At 44.4% G+C, this 26,864-nt stretch overlaps 1 protein-coding gene across 1 annotated transcript in view; it reads left to right on the top strand.

Annotated features, from left to right (window-relative positions):
* Nucleotides 1–26,864, top strand: part of LOC139756156 (neuronal acetylcholine receptor subunit alpha-7-like) — a 547,320-nt gene that overhangs the window by 380,529 nt on the left and 139,927 nt on the right. Inside the window, exon 2 of the mRNA XM_071675331.1 lies at nt 17,643–17,782. The gene's annotated coding sequence lies outside the window, so the exon portion shown is untranslated. The remainder of the gene's footprint in view (nt 1–17,642; nt 17,783–26,864) is intronic.

The following is a 26,864-nucleotide window of genomic DNA, read 5'->3' as shown; positions in this document are numbered from 1 at the left end:
CCCGACCTCCACCCTCAGCACACCGGAGACCCACACGTGACTCCAAGACTCTCATGTACCACCCTCACCACCCTGTATCAACAGACAAAACAGTCATGGAGACAACACATATCCTTGGCGTAAATCCACGTTTCCCTGAAAACATTCACCTTCCCCTCCTATGCGTTTCCACGCCTTAATTCCATGATTGTAACTCCTCTCTGTTTAATGATAGCTTTCCATCTACGCCATATATTCGTAGCACCTTCTACGAGGCATCTCCTTCAACCTTGTCGTACGATTTCTCGTCACATATGTTGCATATACATCACACTTTTTCACCAAGTAATCCTTACACAAATTCTTCACATCAAACACGTAATCTACCAACCCTTTACGTCTCCAGAACCTCCTGGGTTTATCCCGAATTAGATGTTCATCTCAATCACCGCTCTTCCATACAGCCTACCAGGTACGCTGAACAGACCCATACCTCTGTTTAACATTTATTTTGGTCACTCCTCCCTTTATACATGGGAACTGTAGATACATTCTGCCAGAACCCAGGCATCTTACCTGTCTAGTTAATACAATGGTCGTCACTGACTTTTCAAAAAAGAACTGATGTTTTTCGATGAATAAAGATAAATTCTTTTTTCCCCATACGACCGAGTCAGAGACAGTAATAGTTCACACCGAGATGTAAGGAATCAGCTGTATCATCGCGTCAGGTCAAGGCCAGTTACTCGTCCCCACAAGTGAATTTCTTTAATGTGTATCCGTATGGCAGGAGAGGTCATGGAAGGTCAGGAGTTCAGCAATATGTGTCAGCAACACCGTCACGCTATTTTCTATATATTATGAAGCAGTTTCGTTTGGTATTTCCATAACAAAGCGACTCTCGCTTTGTCCCCCAGCTTCTGTCTCGCTTATTTGTCTCTCTCTCTCTCTCTCTCTCTCTCTCTCTCTCTCTCTCTCTCTCTCTCTCTCTCTCTCTCTCTCTCTCTCCTATCCCCCAAGTCTACGGCAGGACCTTCACCAAGCCCTAACGGGCTAGGTAGCTTATCTTCATATACTGGACATGAGAGGGACTCCGTGGGGAGAGTAGGTGAGAGAGAGAGAGAGAGAGAGAGAGAGAGAGAGAGAGAGAGAGAGAGAGAGAGAGAGAGAGAGAGAGCTTTAAGGCCAGGAGAGATGCAGTCTAAGTTAACACCATACAGGAGACCTATTACCGGGGATACGCAGGGGGTGGTAGAGAGCAGTGATGTAACCTGATTCCCGTACAACCTCTGGAGTGTGGACAACAGTACATGGTATGAACGAACCAGGGGCGAGTGAGGCTGTGGTAGGAAACGGTCGCGTGATGCGGTGATGCTGACGCGCCAGCGATAGTGAGGCAATCACTGGGGCTCCAACAGGAAAGATGTTAACAGGCGAAGGAGTTCAAGAAATAAATGGTAGTTAACCACCTCCAGTTGTGTAATTACCCACTAATAATTACCTATTTGTACTGTACCGGAAGGGAGTTTCATGTTCGTGGGGCTCCATCTCATGTGTGTGTGTGTGTGTGTGTGTGTATGTGTGTGTGATTACTATCTATGTGTATTAAGGGGATAGAATTTAACACTCGTATGTTGCCCCGTCTCCTAACCTTGTACATAATGTACCATGTCGTTAATCCTTTGCATTTTTACACACACACACACACACACACACACACACACACACAACCTTCCGTGGTGCAGTGGTTAACGTTACCAACCGTCACACATGCTCTTCTTATCACCAAATCTTCTGCTCAGTTCACGTCTCACGCAGCTTGTCGTAGCTGCAGGGTAAGCAGAGAACTTCTGGTATACATCGGTATGACTACACCATCACTCGGTCGACGTTTAACCCTTCCTCTTCAGAACGGAGGTGCTAAACTACATATGCAGTAGTAACATAACATGAATCTCACTTGTTAGCACCTTACTGAAAACACGATAATACTGGAACATTGCCACGACCCTACAAGACTACAGGTAACAGAAGCCGTGTTCATAGAGAGACTTTAAACCCTTCATAAATCATTAAAGTACAGGACTAGCAAGGACTCTACAGTTATTTTCTGCTGCACCCCACATGACCCTCTCTCTCTCTCTCTCTCTCTCTCTCTCTCTCTCTCTCTCTCTCTCTCTCTCTCTCTCTCTCTCTCTCTCTCTCTCCACCGGACTTTTCCAGGTGCGGAGACCTTAGGGAAACCCCCAACTGCTGGTCCAGTGAGTGTGACCCCCTACCGACCATACCACTAAATATGAACTCCGAGTGAACACGGTCCACTGATCAACATATTATCTATGTAACTATTCTCACTCGTAACACTGTAAGATTAGAGTCATTCCTGCTTTATTTATATTGTGTTGCAATATCATAATGAATTTGACTGGTGATGGGCAGTGCTCGGATGCCCGAAACTTCCTGTGTATTTCAAGAATAAAGTGTAAATTGATATAGGACATTTAGTGCACACTTTATATGAGGCTACACTACAGAGGTTCGTAAGGCTTACTGATCATTAACTTATACATGAAATTAAAAGCAGTTCTGGTACTCGACAGCGAAAGGTTTGTCTCCTTTACTTTTATCTCAAAGTAAAGCTCTAGTGACTGACTACATACAATGTTGATTCCCACGTCCCTCTGACACATATTCCTCGGGTGTGTTCCCTGCTTCATCACACTCGTATCAAGGTTTACTTTCACTAGGTCCCACCTTCATTATTCTGCGTTTACTCGAGTTGAATTTGATGAACCATTAGATCAAAACATGTTGAAGTGTGTCTAGTTTCCCTTGTAAGCTGATGCAGTCTTCATGACACTGGCATGTTACCTTCACTCACATTCAACCTTGAGTTCAGTTATTCTGTCAGGTCATTTCCAGAGATCAAGATCATAAGCTCCAGGACTGAACCTTGCGACACGCTAATAATGATCTTAACCTATTTTGAGAAGACTTCTCTGATAGGTTTCAACTAATCTTTTCCACTCGGGCAATTTTTAAGCCATCGAAGGAGTCTCGCCTTTATTCCTGTCTGAATATCTGGCTTCTTTACCAGCCTCCTGTATCAAAGTGTTTGTAGCTTTCCAGATACACACAGCTCATCCAATCTTCTCTTATAACTGAAGAGTTTTGCCACGCATGAACTCCTTTTCTTAAAATCGTGTCGCTTCTCACTTAGATAATCTCTCATGTGTTTGTATCATGCTTCCCAGAGACCGATATGTACATCTGCACAATATCACAATGTTTGGTCTTAAATATAGGAACAAAATTTGCTGTCTTCCACTCCACTGGCACTACACCTTCCTCCTGGGACATGCTGAAAAATTTTTTTCAGTCAGCTCCTCAGTGTAATCTTCTAGGGATTTTTCGATCAATTTCATTCGCTGGTGTCGAGACTGTATCGTCTCCCAAAATGCAATCGCTTCTGAACTTGTCATTCAGCTCCTCAAACATCTTTCAGGTAGTTTATAAAGAAGAAATTACTCCACCCAACCTACACTCTTGACGTAGAGATCTGAGAGGTTCGTTACAGAGAACCTCTTTCCCTGAAACTATCCTCTCTTAGTAAAAGAGTTTCTCTTCTGCTATAATGTCATTCATTTGCATTCCGATCATCTTTTCCGTTACTCTACAGACCACGCTCGTCAGGAAGACTGGTTATGTAGCTCTGGGACATCTATCAGGTCTCTCTTCTAATAGACAACTATGGCGTTTGCCCTCTCCCACATCGCTGGCACCTTACGTTTCTAAAGTGACATCTAAAACAACATATCAAGTAGTCTGTCAAAGATAACTGCATTGATCGTCAGCACACGTGGAGAATGTTCATCAGGACCAGAGCATTATATAGGTCAAGTATTCTGTGAACGTATTTTCTATATATTCCAATGTTTCTCAAGGTCTCTCCTTCATTTCATCCCGCTGGTGTTGGGACTATAGCGTCTTCCACTGTGAAGACACTTTTGAACTTGTCTTTCGGCTCCTTGTATATCTTCACACCTTCCTCAAAAACTCCCCCCTCGTCATCAATCATCCTCAATACCTCCTCTTTGATTTCCTCCTGAGAATTTATGGAAAAGTTTTGAACTGTCAGCTGTCTTGTTCACCATGTTCTTTCCAAAGTTTTTCAGTTCCTACTTTCTTGTCCTAGACTCGTTCCTGCTTTATAATACCTTACAGATGCTGACTGCCTGGGGTATTGCTACGAATATTTCCGCTCAGGTGTGTTTGTGTGTGTGTGTGTGTGTGTGTGTGTGTGTGTGTGTGTGTGTGTGTGTGTGTGTAAAGGCTTACAAGGGGAGGAGAGAGATGGTGTATGGGACAGAAGGTGCGTGGGAAGGAGGGAATGTAATGGGAAGTGAAGCGAAGATGAATAGCGCAGGGGAAGGGCATATGAGAGGAGACACGAGGCTGGACCCTTGATGCTGGACGGGGCGAGGGTAGGTGTTCACTGGATGGGAAATGACAGCCACTGAAAGAGTGGAAGGGGAGAGAATATCTGGACGGAAACTTTAAAAATTTAACGAGATATTACGAGGATTAGTTCAATAAAAAAAGATTTAAGGATGGATATCTATATATATTTTTATCTATCTATCTATCTATATATATATATACATATATATATATATATATATATATATATATATATATATATATATATATATATATATATATATTCCAATGAGTCCACGGGGAAAATGAAACACGATAAGTTCCCAAGTGCACTTTCGTGTAATAATCACTTCATCAGGGGAGACACAAGTATAAGTCAATTGATATACATCGAAGAGACGAAGCTAGGACGCCATTTTGATTTTTGATATATATCAACTGACTTATATATTTCTCTTGTCTCTCCCCTGATGATGTGATCATTACACGAAAGTGCGCTTGGGAACGTATCGTGTTTCATTTTCCCCGTGGACTCATGGGAATATTTTGATCACGCGCAAAATTGTGATCCTTTCCTATATATATATATATATATATATATATATATATATATATATATATATATATATATATATATATGTGTGTGTGTGTGTGTGTGTGTGTGTGTAAAATGTACACAAATCTGATGTAAACTACTTATTTACCACTACGTCCCCCTAGAGTCGAGCTCCGGGCCATCTGTGGGTCATTCAGGTAGCCGTGGCCTGGGGGAATTTTAGGTTATCTGACTGCCACAATGATGACCCCAGGTTCGATTCTTAGAGGGTAGTGGTAAATAGTTTATTAAAGAGTAGCACAACGATGGACAAAAGAGACAGTGTAAGGAGAGAAAGTATGAAAACATAACTGTCGTAGTTATTATTGAAAACTATAAAGGATGAGAAAGTATCAAAATATCACAGAATATATATTAGATGCACAAAAGACAACTTGAGGTGTAAAAAGTATAACACTAGAAAATTTCACAGAAAAATATGTAATGAAAATTACACGATCGGTGTTATCGATAATCAGAAAGAAATCATTCGAAAAAAAATCAGAACATTTTAATAAAGGATCGAGAGGAAACTTATGAGACAAGTGAAGATCTGGAGGCAGGACTTACAGAAAGTAAAGAGAATTAAATGGTGCAATGGGAATGTGTGAAATCTATCTCCATGTTGCATATGCAGGCCTTGCAACGTGTGGTGGAAGGGGAGTGAGTGTGGCGACGAGAGGGGTTGAAACGCAAGAGAGAGAGGAGAGAGAGAGAGAGAGAGAGAGAGAGAGAGAGAGAGAGAGAGAGAGAGAGAGTACCTACTCATTCACAAGTACCCAAGAAGAGATGTTTGGCCAAGACAGGGTTATCGCGTAGTTCTCACTGCAAAACAAAAGATAAATAGATAGAGATAATACTTACGATACATTTTTGCCACAAAGCAGGGCTAGCGCGTAGTGCCCACCGCTCACCGTAAGGTAACCTAGAGTTAAGAATAACCAGTCGTGTGAGTTGATAAATGCAGTCAAGTGTTATGTGCGAGTTGGAGAAACTGTATAGTTGTGGACTGAAAGCCAGCAGCAGCCCACACGTGGGTGAGTGAGGCAGAAAGAAAAGATTCCTACCTGGGCCAAAGAAAGAAAGCTTGACAGCCACTGAATTGTGGGGGGTTACAGCGCAGAGAGAGAGAGAGAGAGAGAGAGAGAGAGAGAGAGAGAGAGAGAGAGAGAGAGAGAGAGAGAGAGAGAGAATGTGTTTCTGTGTATTATTGCTTGATTTGTCTTTGTTTCGAGGGGGTCCCAATACACAAGTGAGGAGGTGATTTTAATCAGGCGAAAACAAATTTGGGAAATTTGCATATAGAAAGTTAATGCCCTCATACCTGTTTAGTGAGGTCAGACACCCTCTACTTCGCCTCTACCAACATACGCAAAGTTCCTCTGTGGACTTAAAGACAGAGTATCTGGTTATCTGTCTTCCTTGATGATGACAGAGAGAGAGAGACCTGATGTCCCCTTGCGACTAAAGGACAGAGTGTATGGTTCTCTGTTTCCCCCTGTTAATGAGAGAGACATTTGAGGGTCCCCCATGCACAGTATAACACAGCTGAAGGGCCTGGATTAGGCTTGTAAAGGGGCTGGTGTTGGTCCCCAGAAGACTGTAGCCAGGGTTCTTAAGGAGCCATAAACGAGGAGGAACGATGCATAACTTCGTCCAGACCTTTAAGAGTACGGGGCCGCCTCCCTCACTCTGTCAACGCCGAACTTGACGCATCATTGAGGCGAACCTCACTCTTCCTGCTGCCTGTTTATTCGTATGTAAGAAATACAAATGAAAAAAAAAAGACGATTCTGTGTTCATGTTGGGAGAAAAGGGTTTCGATTGTGACTATCATTTAGGGTGTTTTTGCAAAGAAGGGGAACGATGTGGTTAGTTGTTAACACAGGATATCCTGAACACTCTTACTTCTACCTCAGGGAGGCTAGAGGAGGAGGAACACTCTTACTTCTACCTCAGGGAGGCTAGAGGAGGAGGAACACTCTTACTTCTACCTCAGGGAGGCTAGAGGGAGGAGGAACACGCTTACCTCTACCTCAGGAGGCTAGAGGGAGGAGGAACACTCTTACTTCTACCTCAGGGAGGCTAGAGGGAGGAGGAACACGCTTACCTCTACCTCAGGAGGCTAGAGGGAGGAGGAACACTCTTACTTCTACCTCAGGGAGGCTAGAGGAGGAGGAACACTCTTACTTCTACCTCAGGGAGGCTAGAGGGAGGAGGAACACGCTTACCTCTACCTCAGGAGGCTAGAGGGAGGAGGAACACTCTTACCTCTACCTCAGGAGGCTAGAGGAGGAGGAACACTCTTACTTCTACCTCAGGGAGGCTAGAGGGAGGAGGAACACTCTTACTTCTACCTCAGGGAGGCTAGAGGGAGGAGGAACACTCTTACTTCTACCTCAGGGAGGCTAGAGGGAGGAGGAACACGCTTACCTCTACCTCAGGGAGGCTAGAGGAGGAGGAACACTCTTACTTCTACCTCAGGGAGGCTAGAGGAGGAGGAACACTCTTACCTCTACCTCAGGAGGCTAGAGGGAGGAGGAACACGCTTACCTCTACCTCAGGAGGCTAGAGGGAGGAGGAACACTCTTACTTCTACCTCAGGGAGGCTAGAGGGAGGAGGAACACTCTTACTTCTACCTCAGGGAGGCTAGAGGAGGAGGAACACTCTTACTTCTACCTCAGGGAGGCTAGAGGAGGAGGAACACTCTTACTTCTACCTCAGGGAGGCTAGAGGGAGGAGGAACACGCTTACCTCTACCTCAGGAGGCTAGAGGGAGGAGGAACACTCTTACTTCTACCTCAGGGAGGCTAGAGGGAGGAGGAACACGCTTACCTCTACCTCAGGAGGCTAGAGGGAGGAGGAACACGCTTACCTCTACCTCAGGAGGCTAGAGGGAGGAGGAACACGCTTACCTCTACCTCAGGAGGCTAGAGGGAGGAGGAACACGCTTACCTCTACCTCAGGAGGCTAGAGGGAGGAGGAACACTCTTACTTCTACCTCAGGGAGGCTAGAGGAGGAGGAACACTCTTACTTCTACCTCAGGGAGGCTAGAGGGAGGAGGAACACGCTTACCTCTACCTCAGGAGGCTAGAGGGAGGAGGAACACTCTTACTTCTACCTCAGGGAGGCTAGAGGGAGGAGGAACACGCTTACCTCTACCTCAGGAGGCTAGAGGGAGGAGGAACACGCTTACCTCTACCTCAGGAGGCTAGAGGGAGGAGGAACACGCTTACCTCTACCTCAGGAGGCTAGAGGGAGGAGGAACACTCTTACTTCTACCTCAGGGAGGCTAGAGGGAGGAGGAACACGCTTACCTCTACCTCAGGGAGGCTAGAGGGAGGAGGAACACTCTTACTTCTACCTCAGGGAGGCTAGAGGGAGGAGGAACACGCTTACCTCTACCTCAGGAGGCTAGAGGGAGGAGGAACACTCTTACTTCTACCTCAGGGAGGCTAGAGGGAGGAGGAACACGCTTACCTCTACCTCAGGGAGGCTAGAGGGAGGAGGAACACGCTTACCTCTACCTCAGGAGGCTAGAGGGAGGAGGAACACTCTTACTTCTACCTCAGGGAGGCTAGAGGGAGGAGGAACACTCTTACTTCTACCTCAGGGAGGCTAGAGGGAGGAGGAACACTCTTACTTCTACCTCAGGGAGGCTAGAGGGAGGAGGAACACTCTTACTTCTACCTCAGGGAGGCTAGAGGGAGGAGGAACACGCTTACCTCTACCTCAGGGAGGCTAGAGGGAGGAGGAACACGCTTACCTCTACCTCAGGGAGGCTAGAGGGAGGAGGAACACTCTTACTTCTACCTCAGGGAGGCTAGAGGAGGAGGAACACTCTTACTTCTACCTCAGGGAGGCTAGAGGGAGGAGGAACACTCTTACTTCTACCTCAGGGAGGCTAGAGGAGGAGGAACACTCTTACTTCTACCTCAGGGAGGCTAGAGGAGGAGGAACACTCTTACTTCTACCTCAGGGAGGCTAGAGGGAGGAGGAACACGCTTACCTCTACCTCAGGGAGGCTAGAGGGAGGAGGAACACGCTTACCTCTACCTCAGGAGGCTAGAGGAGGAGGAACACTCTTACTTCTACCTCAGGGAGGCTAGAGGGAGGAGGAACACGCTTACCTCTACCTCAGGAGGCTAGAGGGAGGAGGAACACTCTTACTTCTACCTCAGGGAGGCTAGAGGAGGAGGAACACTCTTACTTCTACCTCAGGGAGGCTAGAGGAGGAGGAACACTCTTACTTCTACCTCAGGGAGGCTAGAGGAGGAGGAACACTCTTACTTCTACCTCAGGGAGGCTAGAGGGAGGAGGAACACTCTTACTTCTACCTCAGGGAGGCTAGAGGGAGGAGGAACACTCTTACTTCTACCTCAGGGAGGCTAGAGGGAGGAGGAACACGCTTACCTCTACCTCAGGAGGCTAGAGGGAGGAGGAACACTCTTACTTCTACCTCAGGGAGGCTAGAGGGAGGAGGAACACTCTTACTTCTACCTCAGGGAGGCTAGAGGGAGGAGGAACACTCTTACTTCTACCTCAGGGAGGCTAGAGGGAGGAGGAACACGCTTACCTCTACCTCAGGAGGCTAGAGGGAGGAGGAACACTCTTACCTCTACCTCAGGAGGCTAGAGGGAGGAGGAACACTCTTACTTCTACCTCAGGGAGGCTAGAGGGAGGAGGAACACGCTTACCTCTACCTCAGGAGGCTAGAGGGAGGAGGAACACGCTTACCTCTACCTCAGGGAGGCTAGAGGGAGGAGGAACACGCTTACCTCTACCTCAGGAGGCTAGAGGGAGGAGGAACACTCTTACTTCTACCTCAGGGAGGCTAGAGGGAGGAGGAACACGCTTACCTCTACCTCAGGAGGCTAGAGGGAGGAGGAACACTCTTACCTCTACCTCAGGAGGCTAGAGGGAGGAGGAACACGCTTACCTCTACCTCAGGAGGCTAGAGGGAGGAGGAACACTCTTACTTCTACCTCAGGGAGGCTAGAGGAGGAGGAACACTCTTACTTCTACCTCAGGGAGGCTAGAGGGAGGAGGAACACTCTTACTTCTACCTCAGGGAGGCTAGAGGGAGGAGGAACACGCTTACCTCTACCTCAGGAGGCTAGAGGGAGGAGGAACACGCTTACCTCTACCTCAGGAGGCTAGAGGGAGGAGGAACACGCTTACCTCTACCTCAGGAGGCTAGAGGGAGGAGGAACACGCTTACCTCTACCTCAGGAGGCTAGAGGGAGGAGGAACACGCTTACCTCTACCTCAGGGAGGCTAGAGGGAGGAGGAACACTCTTACTTCTACCTCAGGGAGGCTAGAGGGAGGAGGAACACGCTTACCTCTACCTCAGGAGGCTAGAGGGAGGAGGAACACTCTTACTTCTACCTCAGGGAGGCTAGAGGAGGAGGAACACTCTTACTTCTACCTCAGGGAGGCTAGAGGGAGGAGGAACACGCTTACCTCTACCTCAGGGAGGCTAGAGGGAGGAGGAACACTCTTACCTCTACCTCAGGGAGGCTAGAGGGAGGAGGAACACTCTTACTTCTACCTCAGGGAGGCTAGAGGGAGGAGGAACACGCTTACCTCTACCTCAGGAGGCTAGAGGGAGGAGGAACACTCTTACTTCTACCTCAGGGAGGCCAGAGGGAGGAGGAACACTCTTACTTCTACCTCAGGGAGGCTAGAGGGAGGAGGAACACGCTTACCTCTACCTCAGGGAGGCTAGAGGGAGGAGGAACACGCTTACCTCTACCTCAGGGAGGCTAGAGGGAGGAGGAACACTCTTACCTCTACCTCAGGGAGGCTAGAGGGAGGAGGAACACGCTTACCTCTAGTCCAGGGAAGGTAGAGGGAGGATCAGCACTCCCACATCTCGCACAGGGGAACACAGATAAATCAGCAGCATTTCCCTTTTTCCGCTGAAGATCACGTATAAAGTTCCTGACTTAGAATCAACCCCTGACTTAGGGTGAAACTCCTGACGTAGGGTGAAACTTCTTAACTTAGATTCCTGACTTAGAGCGAACTCCTGACGTAGAATTCCTGACTTAAGTTCCTGACGTAGAGTGAAAATCCCGACGAAGGGATGAAACTCCTGACGTAGGGTCATCTCTCGAAGTACTTCGGTTTCTCTCTTAGAACGATGGAGTCAGAGCTAAGATCTACAACACTTAGTGACCGAATTTTCTTGTTCCTGTGTGATAGTGGTTGGAGGTAGTTTTGGAGTGATGGGGGTAGAGTGGGGATGGGGTATCACCAGAACCGGACATTAAGGGTACTAGCCCTTGAACATAGCCAACGCCAGTTTTAAGGGCACCAGCCAACAGATATCAACAGGAGAGAGACTGTGAGCCTATTGATACACTTAGTTGTTGGGCGCGGCTTCACCATGATGGGAGGTGAGTGCTGGTGCCTCGCCCAGACGCCTCCACTCACTCTGGCAACAGAACAGCGACACTCGACTCAGACGGTAATTATAGTCTGAGTTGGGTAGTTCTTGGAACTCGGCGGAACAAGCACTTGGGTGATTAGGGCCAACATTCAGGCCCTAACGAGAATCCTGAATACGCTGAACCTGACGTCGTAAACTCGATCCCGTGTCAAAGACGTTGGCAAGAAACAGATACACTGTTTGCGAGACATTCTTGCCCGATCTTACCATATTGTCTTATTAGTAAATAGAGAATTCCGAGGGTTCTGTAAACTGTAAGGGGTTCTTGTGCTCCTACGTGGCTTGCAGTCCACACAGGAAACGGTTCAGAAAACGTGACGGTGGATTTACATAGACTGAACTGATAAACTTTAAGTTTTCTTGAGCAGATGATCATTGTTGATAACCTGGAGAAGCAAGATGGAGGTGTGAACAGTCGGTTGTGTCGGCGACGAAACAAGGATCAGAGAAAGTCATCCCCAGTGGGGCATAGATGAAGCAAGGATCAGAGAGAGTCATCCCCAGTGGGACATAGATGAAGCAAGGATCAGAGAGAGTCATCCCCAGTGGGACATAGATGAAGCAAGGATCAATGAAAATCACAGTCAGTCATAGAAGTGTAAGTCTAACTCATTGCAAGTCTGGGAATAATGACGGGAATAATAAATCCATGAGTCTGATAATGATAGATCAGCGATGTGTGTGAAGGACTAGTGAGACTTTACAGTGAAGTTGTCGTACAAGGATTTCATATCGAAAGACAATGTTATGAACTAAATCTCTCGCCTGAAATCTATATTTGAATATCAATTACCTAATCTACCACAGGATACGATGATTTCATAAGCCAAATCTTTGCCCATCTCTGATTCGTTCTGTTAATAATGGAACTCTTACTTTACGTGAACAAAGACAATAAAAATCACAAGTATAAGTGATTTTTAGTAAAAAAAAGAGAAATTAGAACACCGTGATGGAGACGTCATGTGCAGCATGTGTAAACAAAAGGAAGAAATTTATATATATTCTGTAACTTTCTTTTGTGTGAAAAGGGTCGAGAAAAGAATTGGATTTTCGTAACACTTTGTACTGCAGGACACAACCTTGATGTGATACCAGTTTAAAAGAAATAGATCGAAAACGTAGTAAGGTTAGGGAAGTTGATAACGTGGGAAATTCTCTCTCTCTCTCTCTCTCTCTCTCTCTCTCTCTCTCTCTCTCTCTCTCTCTCTCTCTCTCTCTCTCTCTCCCAGCCCTCAAGTGTCATCCGCGTAGGACCTTCACGAGCCTTGCCTACCTACAACCAATGTAAACACCAATATTTACTTCGCTGGTTTTCATCTTTCGTTCCTTCGATCGCTTCGCTTAGTTTCAGTTACGCTTGCTCCTGTTTCCCTCAGTCTGCATTCCACTGTATCTCTTCTTTCACTTCTTCTTTGTGTGTTATCCTTCTTTATTCTTCGTTCCCTTGTCATATCTTTATTGCTCGTTGTGTATTGATTTTCCTTCATTCGTGTGATTCTTGATTCTTCTTAATAATTATTATTATTATTATTATTATTATTATTATTATTATTATTATTATTATTATTATCATCATTTATATCATTATTAGTAGTAGTAGTGAAAGTAGTTTTTTTTCTTCCTCCTCCCCCTTCATCTATTCTTTTCCTCCTTCTCCTCCTCCTCTTCTTTTTCTCCTTCTCCTCCTCCTCCTCCTCCTCCTTCTTCATCTTTCAGTTCAACCGACTTTATTCTTAATTGTTTCCTTCTCTTTCTTGTCCTCCGTCTCTCATCTTCTGTACTCTTCTCCTCGTCTTTCCTCTTGTTGGATACTGTAGCTTCAACCTCCTCCTGTGTTTACGTTATGAACAAAAGGTAATGCATTTTTGTTACAGTGTGTTACTTTTGTTGCTATTTTTGTGCTGTAGGGAGAGAGTTTTACATTCGTGTTGCCCCGTCTCATAAAATATATATTATGTCTGCACTCTCTCATATATATACACACCCCAGCCTAAACCAGGTACCCATTTATGATGAACACCTGGGTTGGGTGTGGGCTAATGCTTCCCAAAGTGGTCGTTACAGACCCACAGGGGTCGATAGAACTGTGTAAGAGGTCGATAAATATTTGTCTACAGGTCGAGTCGACAGGGGTCGATACAGTTCTAGGAGACAACTTTAAAAGTTTAAGGATTAAAAGTCTAGGTGTTCAAATTTAAAAGTTTTAGATAGTTAATGGTATTTGAATATTAAAGAAAGGCAGAGCAGGTTTCTATTCTTCATATAATAAAATGGACTGTGACCTAGCATTAAAAACAGAGGACTGAGCCTTAGAGGAAAAATCCTCACTTGGCCCCCTTCTCTGTTCCTTCTTTTGGAAAATTAGAAATTGGAGGGGAGGATTTCCGCACACGCACACATACACACTCACACACACACACACACACACACACACCGCTCCCTTCGCTTTTAGTCGCCTTTTACGACACGCAGGGAATACGTGGGAAGTATTCTTTCTCCCCCTGTCCAAGGGATGATATATATATATATATATATATATATATATATATATATATATATATATATATATATATATATGTGTGTGTGTGTGTGTGTGTGTGTGATCAGATGAATGCGTACCTTTTGAAATGCATATGGTATTGCCTTGATGTCCAAAGGCAAAATTACAGCAGAGTTTGGGAATATATGAGTGTAGTATTTTGAAAGATATTCTGGGGATGGAATGTTGTCACACTGAAGCGCCAGACAGTAATCAGTAATCAGTCATCCGGTTGATTGGTTGCGCTCTGATCACACGGTAGTAATGATCCCACAACAAGAGGTAGTTAGTGTATGTTAAAGCCACTGACATTAAGCAGTCATGGTTCGAGAAACTTAACGTGGAAAATGCTGACTTTATTGTGAGTCACATGAAGCACGTGATGAAAGCAAGAAAGGCAGCTCGTAGAGAATACTGAAAATCGAAGATTAAACGAATGTGAGTGAAAGACTCAAGGAAATCGCCTTACCCAGCTTTGCACAGGCGGATTAGAGCCACACAGAAAAACACACACACAGACACACACACACACACACACACACACACACACGCACACACACACACACACACACACACATACATTCACGAGAAATGCTAAGTTACTCCCCTGATTTCAACTTGAGAAGCATCAGTTTGAAAACTGTCTATATTTGAAGGAGCTGAGATGCAACAGCCTTTTGTGTTGTTAAGTTCCTGCGATTATCATGGCTGCTAATAGGCTTTGATGACGCCCTTCTCCATTGATGGACACACCAGCAACAACAGGTGATTTCCGGGATGAATTACCTGCAGAAACTACTCGTTACTTGTAAGAAAAATAATGTTAATCACGTTTCTCCTCGCCATGTTCAAGCTTGCAGGTGAGTTTGACAGATCAGTATGAGAGTGTCTACGTAGAGGCAGCAGATGGCTGACTGCCTGTATCGCCTCCTCCTCTTTGCCTTAAGCAATGCCAAGCATGTGCCCCGCCTGCACCAGCTGGAGACGACCAGTTACTAAAGTAAAACTGCCGGTGTGACTCAGCCTCCTGATCAGTGTCGAGTCTACATCAGGGTCGGATATGACCAGCAGCAGCCAGCTGGGCTAAACGTAGTGGATAGGTTGACACTTTACTCCTCATTGCTGAAGTCAGGACTGCAGCAACCCAGCCTCTGAGTCCAGATGAGGAGGAAGAGGACTTACCCCACCCAAAACTGGTGTTGATGTGTGGCAAAACGCCTTTCATTCTCAAACCAACAGAGAGGCGCAGTGCATTTTAAGTTCCAGCTTACTAATATGGAGGCAACGTGATTCACTCGCAGGTAAAAATCGCTTTAAAATATCACATACGCACGCTGTATATTGCTTGGGTCCACTCTGCCTTATAATTTCCAGCATATAAAGACACCATTCACACGCTCGATTATCTTCAACGCTTACAGATGTTTGTGGGACTAATGGAGCCTGGCAATTCATTATGAACATGAATATTCGCACTTAGATTAGATACCTGAATGTAGTAGAAATACCTCGATATAGCAGATATACAGAGATATAGCAGAAATACATTGACATAGCAGAAATACCTAATAATGGAAATATTCCAAATGAAAAACCAAACCAACATGAGGCTCAGCCTGGGTTAAGTGCCCACCTTTGGTTGTGATGACGTATTGTGTTGAATGTAACACAAGCAATAAGCGTACTGTGTGATATTTATGGCCGAGGATAATGATCTAGGAGAATGGACAGTGTCACAACTTGACTGCCAGTGTGTCTGTTAGTGATGCCATTGTGTGTGTGTGTGTGTGTGTGTGTGTGTGTGTGTGTACCACGCTCAGTAAATGAAGGCTTGGTTGTATGTTTGAACGTCGTGTTTCATGATAGGAAAGTTAGTTATTCTCAGCAACATGGGTTTATACGTCGCCCAGCATTATGTCGATCATGGTTTAACACGGAAGTTGAAAGACAGCCACTGGCCTGACGCCCTACCCGGGGTTCGAATCCCAACCATTGTGTGTAAACATGTGTCTGTCTATCGACAAACTTTGTAAGGTGTACAGCTTCGTTTTTAAACAAGCAAGGGATTTTAATGCCATTATTATCATTGTTATAGTTATAATCATTATCATTACCTATTTATCTATTTATTATACTTGAACGCCGTCTCCCGCGTCAGCGAGGTGGCGCTAGGAAACAGACGAAGAATGACCCATCCACTCATATACACGTATATACATAAACGCCCATGCACGTACATATAAATACACATACACAGACATTAGAATATATATATATATATATATATATACACATGTACATATTAATACTTACTTGCTTTCAATCCATTCCCGGCGCCACCCCGCCTCACAGGAAACTTACTACTACTACTGCTGCTGCAATTACTACTACCACTACTGCTGCTACTACCACTACTGCTGCTACTACCACTACTACTAATAGTATAATCACTTTCAGAATCCACGACCTTTCAGCCATACAGCACCAAAACAACTCTTTTATTTTTCAGTTCTTTTATACGTGAACGCGGGGGTAATTTCCTATCAAAATAGCGTTACTGAGTCCTTTACTACTTTTTGTTGAAGTGTAATTAGGGTTCCCACTGGGAAAAAAATATATATATTTTTCCCCATACGACACAAAAGTCTGATTTTTATTTTTTCATTAAGGCCACAAAACTGTGTCGAGCTTTTGTGTACTTTTTATGAGTCTTTACCTAAAGGGACGGATATATTGCCGTCAGGCGAACAGGCCCAGTTTTGGCCATACGTGTTGACAAACTTGTATTGGATTACTGGATTTTATAACATGAAGGTATCCAGATTTTAAACCGTCCCTTAGTTTTGATTACGTATTTCCGCCCCTTATTTTTGATGACGTGTTCGGTGGCTATGTGTAGTTTTGCATGAATATACTTGTTAGCTTTGCGTCGTCTCTATAATTCACATATACATTGCTTAATGTAAATGTTAAGGTAGTTATGCTACTATATATGAGTATGTCGGATATGAACGAATGAGAGATATTGGTATGCAAAGCGATACACTTGCCGAGAAACATAGATGGAAAGATATATTTGAATAGAAATTTAACTATTTGTAAACACAAAAAGGACTCTGGAGTGGATTTACTAATTCAGGGATTCACAACATCAAAGAATGCATCAGAAATGTGATTGTTCAATGAAGGTAATTCTGAAAAATCTCACGTTTTGCTTTGAGAAATTTGTTTCATATTTTCGTGAACAAATCTATGAACTTCACCTATGTAATTCTGTGAGAAAATTGTCTTGAAGAGCAAATCATAGTTATTCATTGTAAAATCATTAGATTTTGATGAATAAAGAAATGATATTCTGCCTTCATTTTTGAAGGGTGATTTCATCCTTTGAAGAAACCTGCATCCTGTGGCCACTATCTTACTTAATCTTATGGAACAAGACAAACCATTGTCATCTTTTCCTAGTGCGACCCAGTGTGTCCTAGTTTGACCTAGTGTCAGCCAGTGTAACCTAGGGTCAGCCAGTGTATCCTAGTTTGAACTCAGTATGACCTAGTATGGCCTAGCGGAACCTTGTGCGACCTAGTGTGACCTTATGTGACCTACTTTCTTTTCTCCCTCTCCCGCAGGATGTTTAGCTGGCTACAACGAGCGTAGACTCCTCAACGACCTCCTCCGAGACTACAACAAGCTGGAACGACCCACAGCTAACGAATCTGCAGCTATAGTCGTTAAGCTGGGCCTCACGCTCCAGCAGATCATCAACGTGGTAAGTAAGTGGTGGGCGGCTGAGGGCCGGAGCCGAAGCCAGGGAGTCGAACAATACGAGGGAATACGGACGAACGTGTTCGGTTCGTCTGTGTGTGTGTGTGTGTGAGAGAGAGAGAGAGAGAGAGAGAGAGAGAGAGAGAGAGAGAGAGAGATTACTAGAAGAAACAATCATTCCAGGTCTTCATCAGTCTCTCTCTCTCTCTGTGCCGAGGAATTAGAACTGCGAAGGATTGTGTTTGTTTCCCAATTAGGCTTCGTGTCGGATGGGGACATATTGCTGGAGGCTCCAGCGGGAGCTTAGTGCCCAGACACTTGTCTTGGGGGGGAGTCTCTTACCAGGTGAGCTGCCCCACACACCAGCAGGAGGAGGAGGATGAGGTGGCTGGGGAGGAACAGGAGAGTCTCTGGGACGGGAGGATAGTAGAGTGTCTGTGGAAGGGGAGGATAGGAGTACGTCTGTGGAATGGGTTAACAGGATTGTGTCTGTGGAAGGGGAAGACGGGTGTGTCTGTGGGAGGGGAGGATAGAGCTATATTTGTGTTAGATGATGATAGGAAAATGTCTTTGGAAGGGGATGACAGGAAAAGATGGATGGTGGTGGGGAGGAACAGGGGTTTTTCTATGTGAGGTCCCACTGCTGATGACCTCCCGCGGCGTTGGTTGAGGTGGTCAGTTAACAGTGGATGTCCCACTGCGGTAGGGGGCTGAGAGGGAAGTGTCTGTGGAAGACGAGGAAAGTTGTACATCTGCTGAAGGGAGGTATAGGTGTATGACTGTGGAAGGGAGGAAGGTGGAAAAGGGATTGTTGAATAGAGGGATTGGAGATTGTTCCTTGGAGAGGATTGGAGAGCATCCCTTCTCCTAGAGACGCCGTAGTATATAGAGAGGAACAGGGTACAAGATGATCATAGCATTATACGACACATCATCATGTTTGAAGTACCTTTCTGCCTCCAGTCAGTAATATAGATCATCAGGTTCAAGTAATCGTGAGAATTCGCTGCCGGGGATATAGCTATGTTACGTTGCTGATCCACTATACCAAACAGCTGTCATTTCTAAGCTTTGTTATAAGCCTTTTGGTTGTTTTATGAACATATAATCCTCTTAATTCACCCAATCCTGAGTACGTTATGGCATATACACGATATCAGAAACACATCTAAGGTGCATATGGATAATGACTTGACAAAGATACACAAACGAGTATCAAGGAAAGTGTATGGTTGGTGTGGTGATAAATTTAACCCTGAAGTCATGTTATCTCCTCTCCCAACTTCGACCCCTGCGTTCCTATGTTATTATCTGTTGGTCACCGCTAGATATCTATCTATGAACGTCACAAAACACTTGTGCGATAAGCATAGCCTTATCTTTACCGACTAACATTAAATTCTGATTGGTTGAACACCTACACGATTTTCATGACATGGGACATTTATCATTTTTATCTCCTCATTTCCCATGGGCATATTTTTCTCGTAATTGATCTGTTTACCAAGATAATCTATCATGGATATGAGGTAGTTTGGACATGCTGACCCTATTAGTGAAACTAGTAGTCAAGTAAGAGGAAGTATGTAAGGCTGAACCTTCAGTGTAATTCTGTTTCCATGGCAACCGCACCAATTAATCAACTTTCATTTACGCTTTGCTGTTTTATCCTGAAATATATATATATATATATATATATATATATATATATATATATATATATATATATATATATAGATATATAAGAAGGGTACATTACACTTCATTAGATGTTCAGATGATTTGTTCAATCTTTACAATACACCAAAACAAAGGCTTATGTACATCCTGTTGCCTCCATGTCAGAGTATACACTGTCCTGGCCTCGAAAGGAAAATTGGGGTGCCTTGGCTTGATAATTTTTTTCCCAGTGAATTGGTTGATAATGGGATGCGCACTAAAGTTATCTGGGAAATATGTTAAAGTTATTAATATGAACAATTGAGACAGATTCAGTGACATTACGGCTAGCATAATCCGATGAGGGGAACAATGTGACTGGGTTGTTAAGGTCAATAGCAGACAGAGAATGCAAATTCAGACTCTGACAAGGCGTTCTACAACTTTAGACAAACAGGAAGAGAACTTCTCCTCGGTTTGTGGTGACCTAGGCGATGTTGCCAGCCGTATGAATGAACCAAGAAGCGTTAAAAAGCATTTGATCAGAAAGGAGACTCAGGAAAATGAAAGTTTTTATAACACAGAAAACCTATTGTTAATCTTTCGTCCTAATCCTTACCCAGGATGAAAATCTGGCTCTAGAAATTGGATTTTTTCATTAAAATCCACTGATGTTTTTAGTGTGAAACATTTACGTATCTATCGCAAAAGCAACTAACAACGCAACCATGTATTTGGTTTCTTATCCGACTCAATTTTAGTAATGATTTCTAAGTTTATGGATGGGGTGGTTAGGGAGGTAAATGCAAGAGTTTTGGATAGAGGGGTGAGTTTGCAGTTTGTTATAGATGGGAGGGCCTGAGAAGTGAGTCAGTTGTTGTTTGCTGATGATACTGCTAAGTTTGGAAAACTGTATGGAAGAGAGAGAAAATGTACGTAAAAGCAATGTTACTGTGTTTAACAGGGTTGAGGAACAAGTTAGGTGATGTGTGAGTTTGAAGAGAGAACAACTGGAGGAAGTGAAGTGTTTCAAATATTTACGAGTGGACATGGCAGCGAATTAAACCATAGAAGCGAAAGTAAGTTATAGGGTGGGGGAGGGGGCGAAGGTCATGGGAGCGATGGGGAGTGTGTGGAAAGAGAAAACGCCATATGGGAGAGCAAAAACGTGTATGTTTGAAGGAATAGTAGCTCCAACATTGTTATGTGGTTGCGAGGCATGGACTGTAGATAAGGCTGTGCTGAGGAGGGTGGATGTTTTGGTTGTTAGATGTTTGAGGACAATATGTGGTGTGAGGTTTTTGATCGAGTAAATAATAAAAGGGTAAAAGAGAAGTATGGTAATAAAGAGTGTGTGGTTGAGAAAGTTGAAGTGTACTGAAATGAGTTGAACATATGGAGAGAATTGAGTGAGGAGAGGTTGACAAGGAAGGTATATGAGTTAGAAGTGGAGGGAACGAGGAGAAGTGGGAGACAAAATTGGAGGTGGAATGATGAAGTGAAAAAGAATTTGAGCTATCGGGATTGGAATGATGTGGTATACAGGAGTCGACGTGCTATCAGCGAACTGAACCAGGGCATGTGAAGCGTCCGGGGTAAACCATGGAAAGATTACAATTCTTTGTGTACTTAATAGTAGGAGATTCAATGATATTTCTTGTGGTCGTGTTACAGCTAATAACTGAATTAGCGTTACTCCAGTCAATACATGGTTTCGGTGCATTACACACGATAGCTAGAGAATGGATGTGAGCAGGTATGGCCTTTCATCGTTTGTCCCTGGCGCTACCTTGCAAACGCAGGAAACAGCGGTCAGGTGTGAAAAATACTCACACACACACACACACACACACACACACACACACACACACTAATTGTTTTGCCCTATTGTACGTTATCTTAATTTTTTACGATATCTGGGAGTATTGCACGATAGCTGATATTTCATTTTGACCGTATATACAAAACAACATACATTAACGATCCCATTTCATGTATAATGGATTCAGACTTATGCAACTTAATCCTTGATATATAATCCTGGCCTTCATTAGCGAAAAGGCTAATCATCAGACCATTAATTGGTATACCATTCTAACATCGTTTTTATGGCTGAAGTTGGTTGGTCTGTGTGAATACGATGCTTCAACATGAGCCATGAGGTGGGGGAAATTTTTTTTTCCTCAAAAAAGTGATATTAGTAATTAAATCCAGGAGGTTCAAGGCCTTGTATGGTTTAATGGTGTGAACTGCTTTTGGTAATGAATGCCACAGTTTTGACGTCACATTAGTACGCATTTGGGTACGTGTCAGAAATTACACTTTGTGTTTTAAGTGCATATTTGTGTCAGGCAGGAATTCACTCCTTGGTGAATCTAACCTGAAGACATCGTAATTTTCATGGTGTGAATTTGTTTCGTTTTTAACGGGTACCTGTCCGAACTATGAGTTTAATGTTTCGAAGAAGAAGAAGAGGAAGAAGAAGAAAAGAAGAAGGAGGAAGTGGAAGAGAAAAAAAAAAGAAGCAAGGGAAGGAGAGGGGAAAAAATGAAAAATGGGCTCTTCGTTAATCAATTTCATGAGCATCATTTGCACATCTGCTGTTGTGTGGCGGGCTGCTGGGTGCGTGACGGGCTGCTAGATGTGTGTGACGGTCACCTGGGTGTATGACGGGCACCTGGGTGTGTGACGGGCTGCTGGGTGCGTGACGGGCTGCTAGGTGTGTGTGACGGGATGCTAGATGTGTGTGACGGGCACCTAGGTGTTTGAGGATTAGTCACGAAAATTTTCCTTAAAGTATATCTCTCGATCTTACCTCAAATTTCGAGACTTTTAGTATTACGACTATGGATGTATACGGGCCATCCCTAGTGAGAGAGAGAGAGAGAGAGAGAGAGAGAGAGAGAGAGAGAGAGAGAGAGAGAGAGAGAGATGCGTCTGTCTGTGTGTGTGTGTGTGTGTGTGTTTGTGTGTGTGTGTTCTCACCTCTACACTATTAACAATTTATGTATTTCGAACTTGCAGGTTATCTAAAGAAATTACCAGCGAAAAAACTTTTGGAGTTAACATTAATCAATTCACCTGACCATCGTACTGACTGAGGATCAATAATTCACTTATTGGTTACCTCAAACACTGTATTATTTAGCCTGATAAATTACTATGTGAGAGATGAGGAAAGAAAATGGAAATGAAGGAAGGACATCAAAAACCTCATTTCTTTCATCCGCACAGCGACCAACCTCAACCTCATTACCATACTGTGGGTTAAACAGCCTCATTCGTCGGTTCCTGTATAACGAAACGTGTGATTCATATGTTTATTGGCTCTCTCCTGGCGAGGGATGGGCCAATCACAGCTCAGGTTGGGTAGTGTAAGAGAACTGATTGATGCTTGGGTATATACTTTGTGGTCTGCGCCTCCGTGACCCACTGTGAGGGGCGTTCATACATACATACATACACAATGCACCGTCTCGCATTCTGGAATGTTCGTACATACACACAATCAAATACTGACTTACAAAGACATACATAATCATAAGTAGGCGTACATATAAAGTTCAGTGGGCATTCAAAGTATAAATAAACACACATATACAAGGAAGAAGAATCGTATACAAAAGGAAAAAGGAAAGAGAAGAGAGAAAAGAACGTGAAAGATAGAGAAATTAAGAGAGATATAGAGAATAAGTTGGCAAAAGTGAATGGATTGGCCGAAGTGAATGGGAGAGAATGGAAGTAGAAGGGACAGGAGAGAAACAGATGAAATGGATAGGGAACGAAAGAAATGGGCGAGGGATGAATGGAGGGAAGATGAGTCTCACTTTATCATGGAAGGAGACATAATCATATTTGTCATTTTGTCCTTCATGTCCCAAAGACCTAAATTTCGCCGTCTCTAAGATCTTTGATCGTATCCCTTACTGTACATGTATTATACTTAATGAACTGAGAACGAAGGATGGAAGTAGGATGGCTTCACATATACCATGCAGTCTTGATGTGCAAGACGATCTATCAGTTTTTTCCTGGACGCGACACAAGCAAGAGACATCTCGCATAAAAGGAAACATGGAAATCATAGATTAAAATTTTTAATAAAAGATGATCTTAACTCTTTCAGTGTTTACAGGTTAAACGCTTAAGCGTGGAAAGGTTATAGATACAGAGTTGATAGAGGGAAGAGAATTCCACAACTATACTGTTCGAGGGAAGATGTGAATATCACTACGGTCAATCCTCGTGTTGTTGGTCTTCCCGTAGAAACTACGGGAAGAAGCGTCCCGACGCGTATTGCAGATCCAAGTCACAAGATACACGCACACACACACACACACACACACACACACACACACACACACACACACGCACACACACACACACACACGAAAAATTGATCAAAACTCCTCATTTGTAGACCAGACTTATCACCTGAGAAGGCTTATAGGAAAAGGAAAGAATGAAGAGGTCATAATGGCCAATCCTCGTATGGCTGGTCTCCACACAGAAACTATGGGTTGCCCGACGCGTACCGTGGATGTAGGTCATAGGGTCTGGGACTCACGGAGGCAGCTCATAAGAACAATGGTCGAAATGCTAAATAGAACAGAGATGAGAGGAAAAAAGGAGTGTTACTAAGGATGAAGGCTTGCAATTCCAGCCTGGCTGCGATGAATGTGTAAGATGAGCCACCCCAGGTGTGTGAGCAGTGCTACATACTTGGGTGATGCTGAACAGCTCTCGCAAGATGGAAAAATATTTTGACATTGTTCCCATAAGCTTAAAAACTCAGACCTTATCCCCTGTGATATTTACACTCAGACCCCGTTCAAGCTTTATCCCTTGAAGCAGAGGGTTCCTTCATTCAAGCTTTCCAGCTCCCCGTAGCGGACAATCCCTGCACTCAAGCTTTACTCAAACTTGAAGCTGAGTTCCCCTTCACTCAAGATATGATTCCTGTAGTAGAAACCACCGACACTCAAGCTTTACTCAAGCCTTTCCTCCGTGTAGCAGAACATTCCTACACCTAAACTTCGCTCAAGCTTTATTCCCTGAAGCAGAACATCCCTTACACTCAAGCTTTGTTCCCTGTAACAGATAATACCATCATCCAAGCTCACCCCCCACCACCCCCCCCAGTCCTTGTTCTCTGCACCCACAGAGACGGAGAAAAAAGAAAGAAAAAAGATTCACATTCAAATTTCCCCCGAGGCAGCATTAGACTAGAGTGTACTTGAAGAGGAAACCGTGAAATCAGCTTAAGCAGCGAAGCTGTATGTCTGGTAATGTGGTTTGCCGTCCTCTCTCGTCAGACTAAGCTGGTAAAGAAGTACACAAGAGTTCGTTCCTGTGGTCTTAAGACGCATGTTTACGACGGTTGGAAAACGTTCTGTGTGTGGGCCTTCGCTACGTTATTTGCTGCTGATTGGATGAAACGGTGAAGGTTTTATATTTTTTTCGGGTAGAAGATGATTTGCGTTTTGGAAATATTTCTTTTAAGTTAACCAACAATAGAAAAAAAATGTTGCATATGTACAAATGGAGAGTCCAGGAGCTAACTCTTGAAGCACTTGCTGCTGATTGGATGAAGCCAAGCGTATGTACAGCGAGAATGTTGTCTTCCTCAATCAATCTAAAGATTAGAGGGATAGATGGTATGGATAGATGATAGGGATTCATGCTTGTGATGTTGCTGGGCCATGAGAGTCGAGATAACTAAGGTGCGTGATGAATTCCATTTAGGAAGAAGAAGGACACGTATAGGTACTGAGTAAGGAGAGAGAGAGAGAGAGAGAGAGAGAGAGAGAGAGAGAGAGAGAGAGAGAGAGAGAGAGAGAGAGAGAGAGAGAGAGAGAGCCTGTGTGTGTGCATGTGCGTGTGTGCTGTGTGTGTGTCTGTGTGTGTGTGTGTGTGTGTGTGTGTTGTGTTCTAGGAGTTGATGGTGAACTTCTGGTTCGCCTGGCATTACCTCGTGGGTCATGGAAGTATACAGACATACGATTATCCACATAGTAAATGTCCACACGGTAATCTACATGTGGAAAGGTACATTGTTCACTTTGCAGATGTCTTGACTTTGTACATAACTGTATATAACAACTGTACATATCGTTAAGTGAATAGAAGTTCCCTCCGCCCCTCCACAATATGTACCCCTCCGTGATTCCCTCCATCCTCCCACCCTCCACGAGGGTTTGCTCCTCCATGGTTCCCGCCATCCGTCCCTCCCTCTACAAGCATTGACACCTCCATTCCTTCCCAAAGCACGCATCCCTCCATGATTCCCTCCACAACGCCCTCCACAAGCACACTCCCCTTTATGGTTCCTGGAAATATTGTATAATTCTGTCCACCTTCCCTCCCTCCCTCCCTCCCTCCCTCCACCAGCAGGTATCCTTCCATGACTCCCTCCACAAGCACAGTCCCCTCTGTGATTCCCAGAAATACTGGAAGCACAAGTCCCTAGATAATTTCCAGCGTTTTTCCTGGAAATCAATCTACTGCGGGGAGAAAGCAGGAATCCAGGCCACGCTCCGGGTGGAATTCCATTACAATATCAGACTCATATCCTGGACCTGATCCAGGCACTGCCACCAAGAAGAAATTAGACCAAATACCCCCAAAAAAGTGTATAAAAAAACTTATATTAGACGTAGCTGAAAATGTTTTATTTGAGTAAAATTGATCACGTCTCTGTCCAGATTAAGCTTTTTCCGCTTTTGTTTGATCCTTAGAACAAATGAGAGATTTAATTACTGTTCGTAATTTCATGCATGTGTTCCAGTAATGACTATAAGGTCATCGTCTGATCTCCCATACCTCAGCAGTTCCAGCAGATCACCTTACTGCTGCTGCTGGTCACCTCAGCAGTTCCAGCAGATCACCTTACTGCTGCTGCTGGTCACCTCAGCAGTTCCAGCAGATCACCTACTGCTGCTGCTGGTCACCTCAGCCGTTCCAGCAGATCACCTTAATGCTGCTGCTGCTGGTCACCTCAGCAGTTCCAGCAGATCACCTTACTGCAGCTGCCGTCACCTCAGCAAATCACCTTAATGCTGCTGCTGGTCACCTCAGCAGTTCCAGCAGATCACCTACTGCTGCTGCTGGTCACCTCAGCAGTTCCAGCAGATCACCTACTGCTGCTGCTGGTCACCTCAGCAGTTCCAGCAGATCACCTACTGCTGCTGCTGGTCACCTCAGCAGTTCCAGCAGATCACCTACTGCTGCTGCTGGTCACCTCAGCAGTTCCAGTAGATCACCTACTGCTGCTGCTGGTCACCTCAGCCGTTCCAGCAGATCACCTTAATGCTGCTGCTGCTGGTCACCTCAGCAGTTCCAGCAGATCACCTTACTGCAGCTGCCGTCACCTCAGCAAATCACCTTAATGCTGCTGCTGGTCACCTCAGCAGTTCCAGCAGATCACC

This window comes from Panulirus ornatus, chromosome 20, assembly GCF_036320965.1.
Source record: "Panulirus ornatus isolate Po-2019 chromosome 20, ASM3632096v1, whole genome shotgun sequence".
NCBI lineage: Eukaryota > Metazoa > Arthropoda > Malacostraca > Decapoda > Palinuridae > Panulirus > Panulirus ornatus.
The sequence above is the reverse complement of the archived record's forward strand: the minus strand, read 5'-3'. Positions and strand labels throughout refer to the sequence as shown.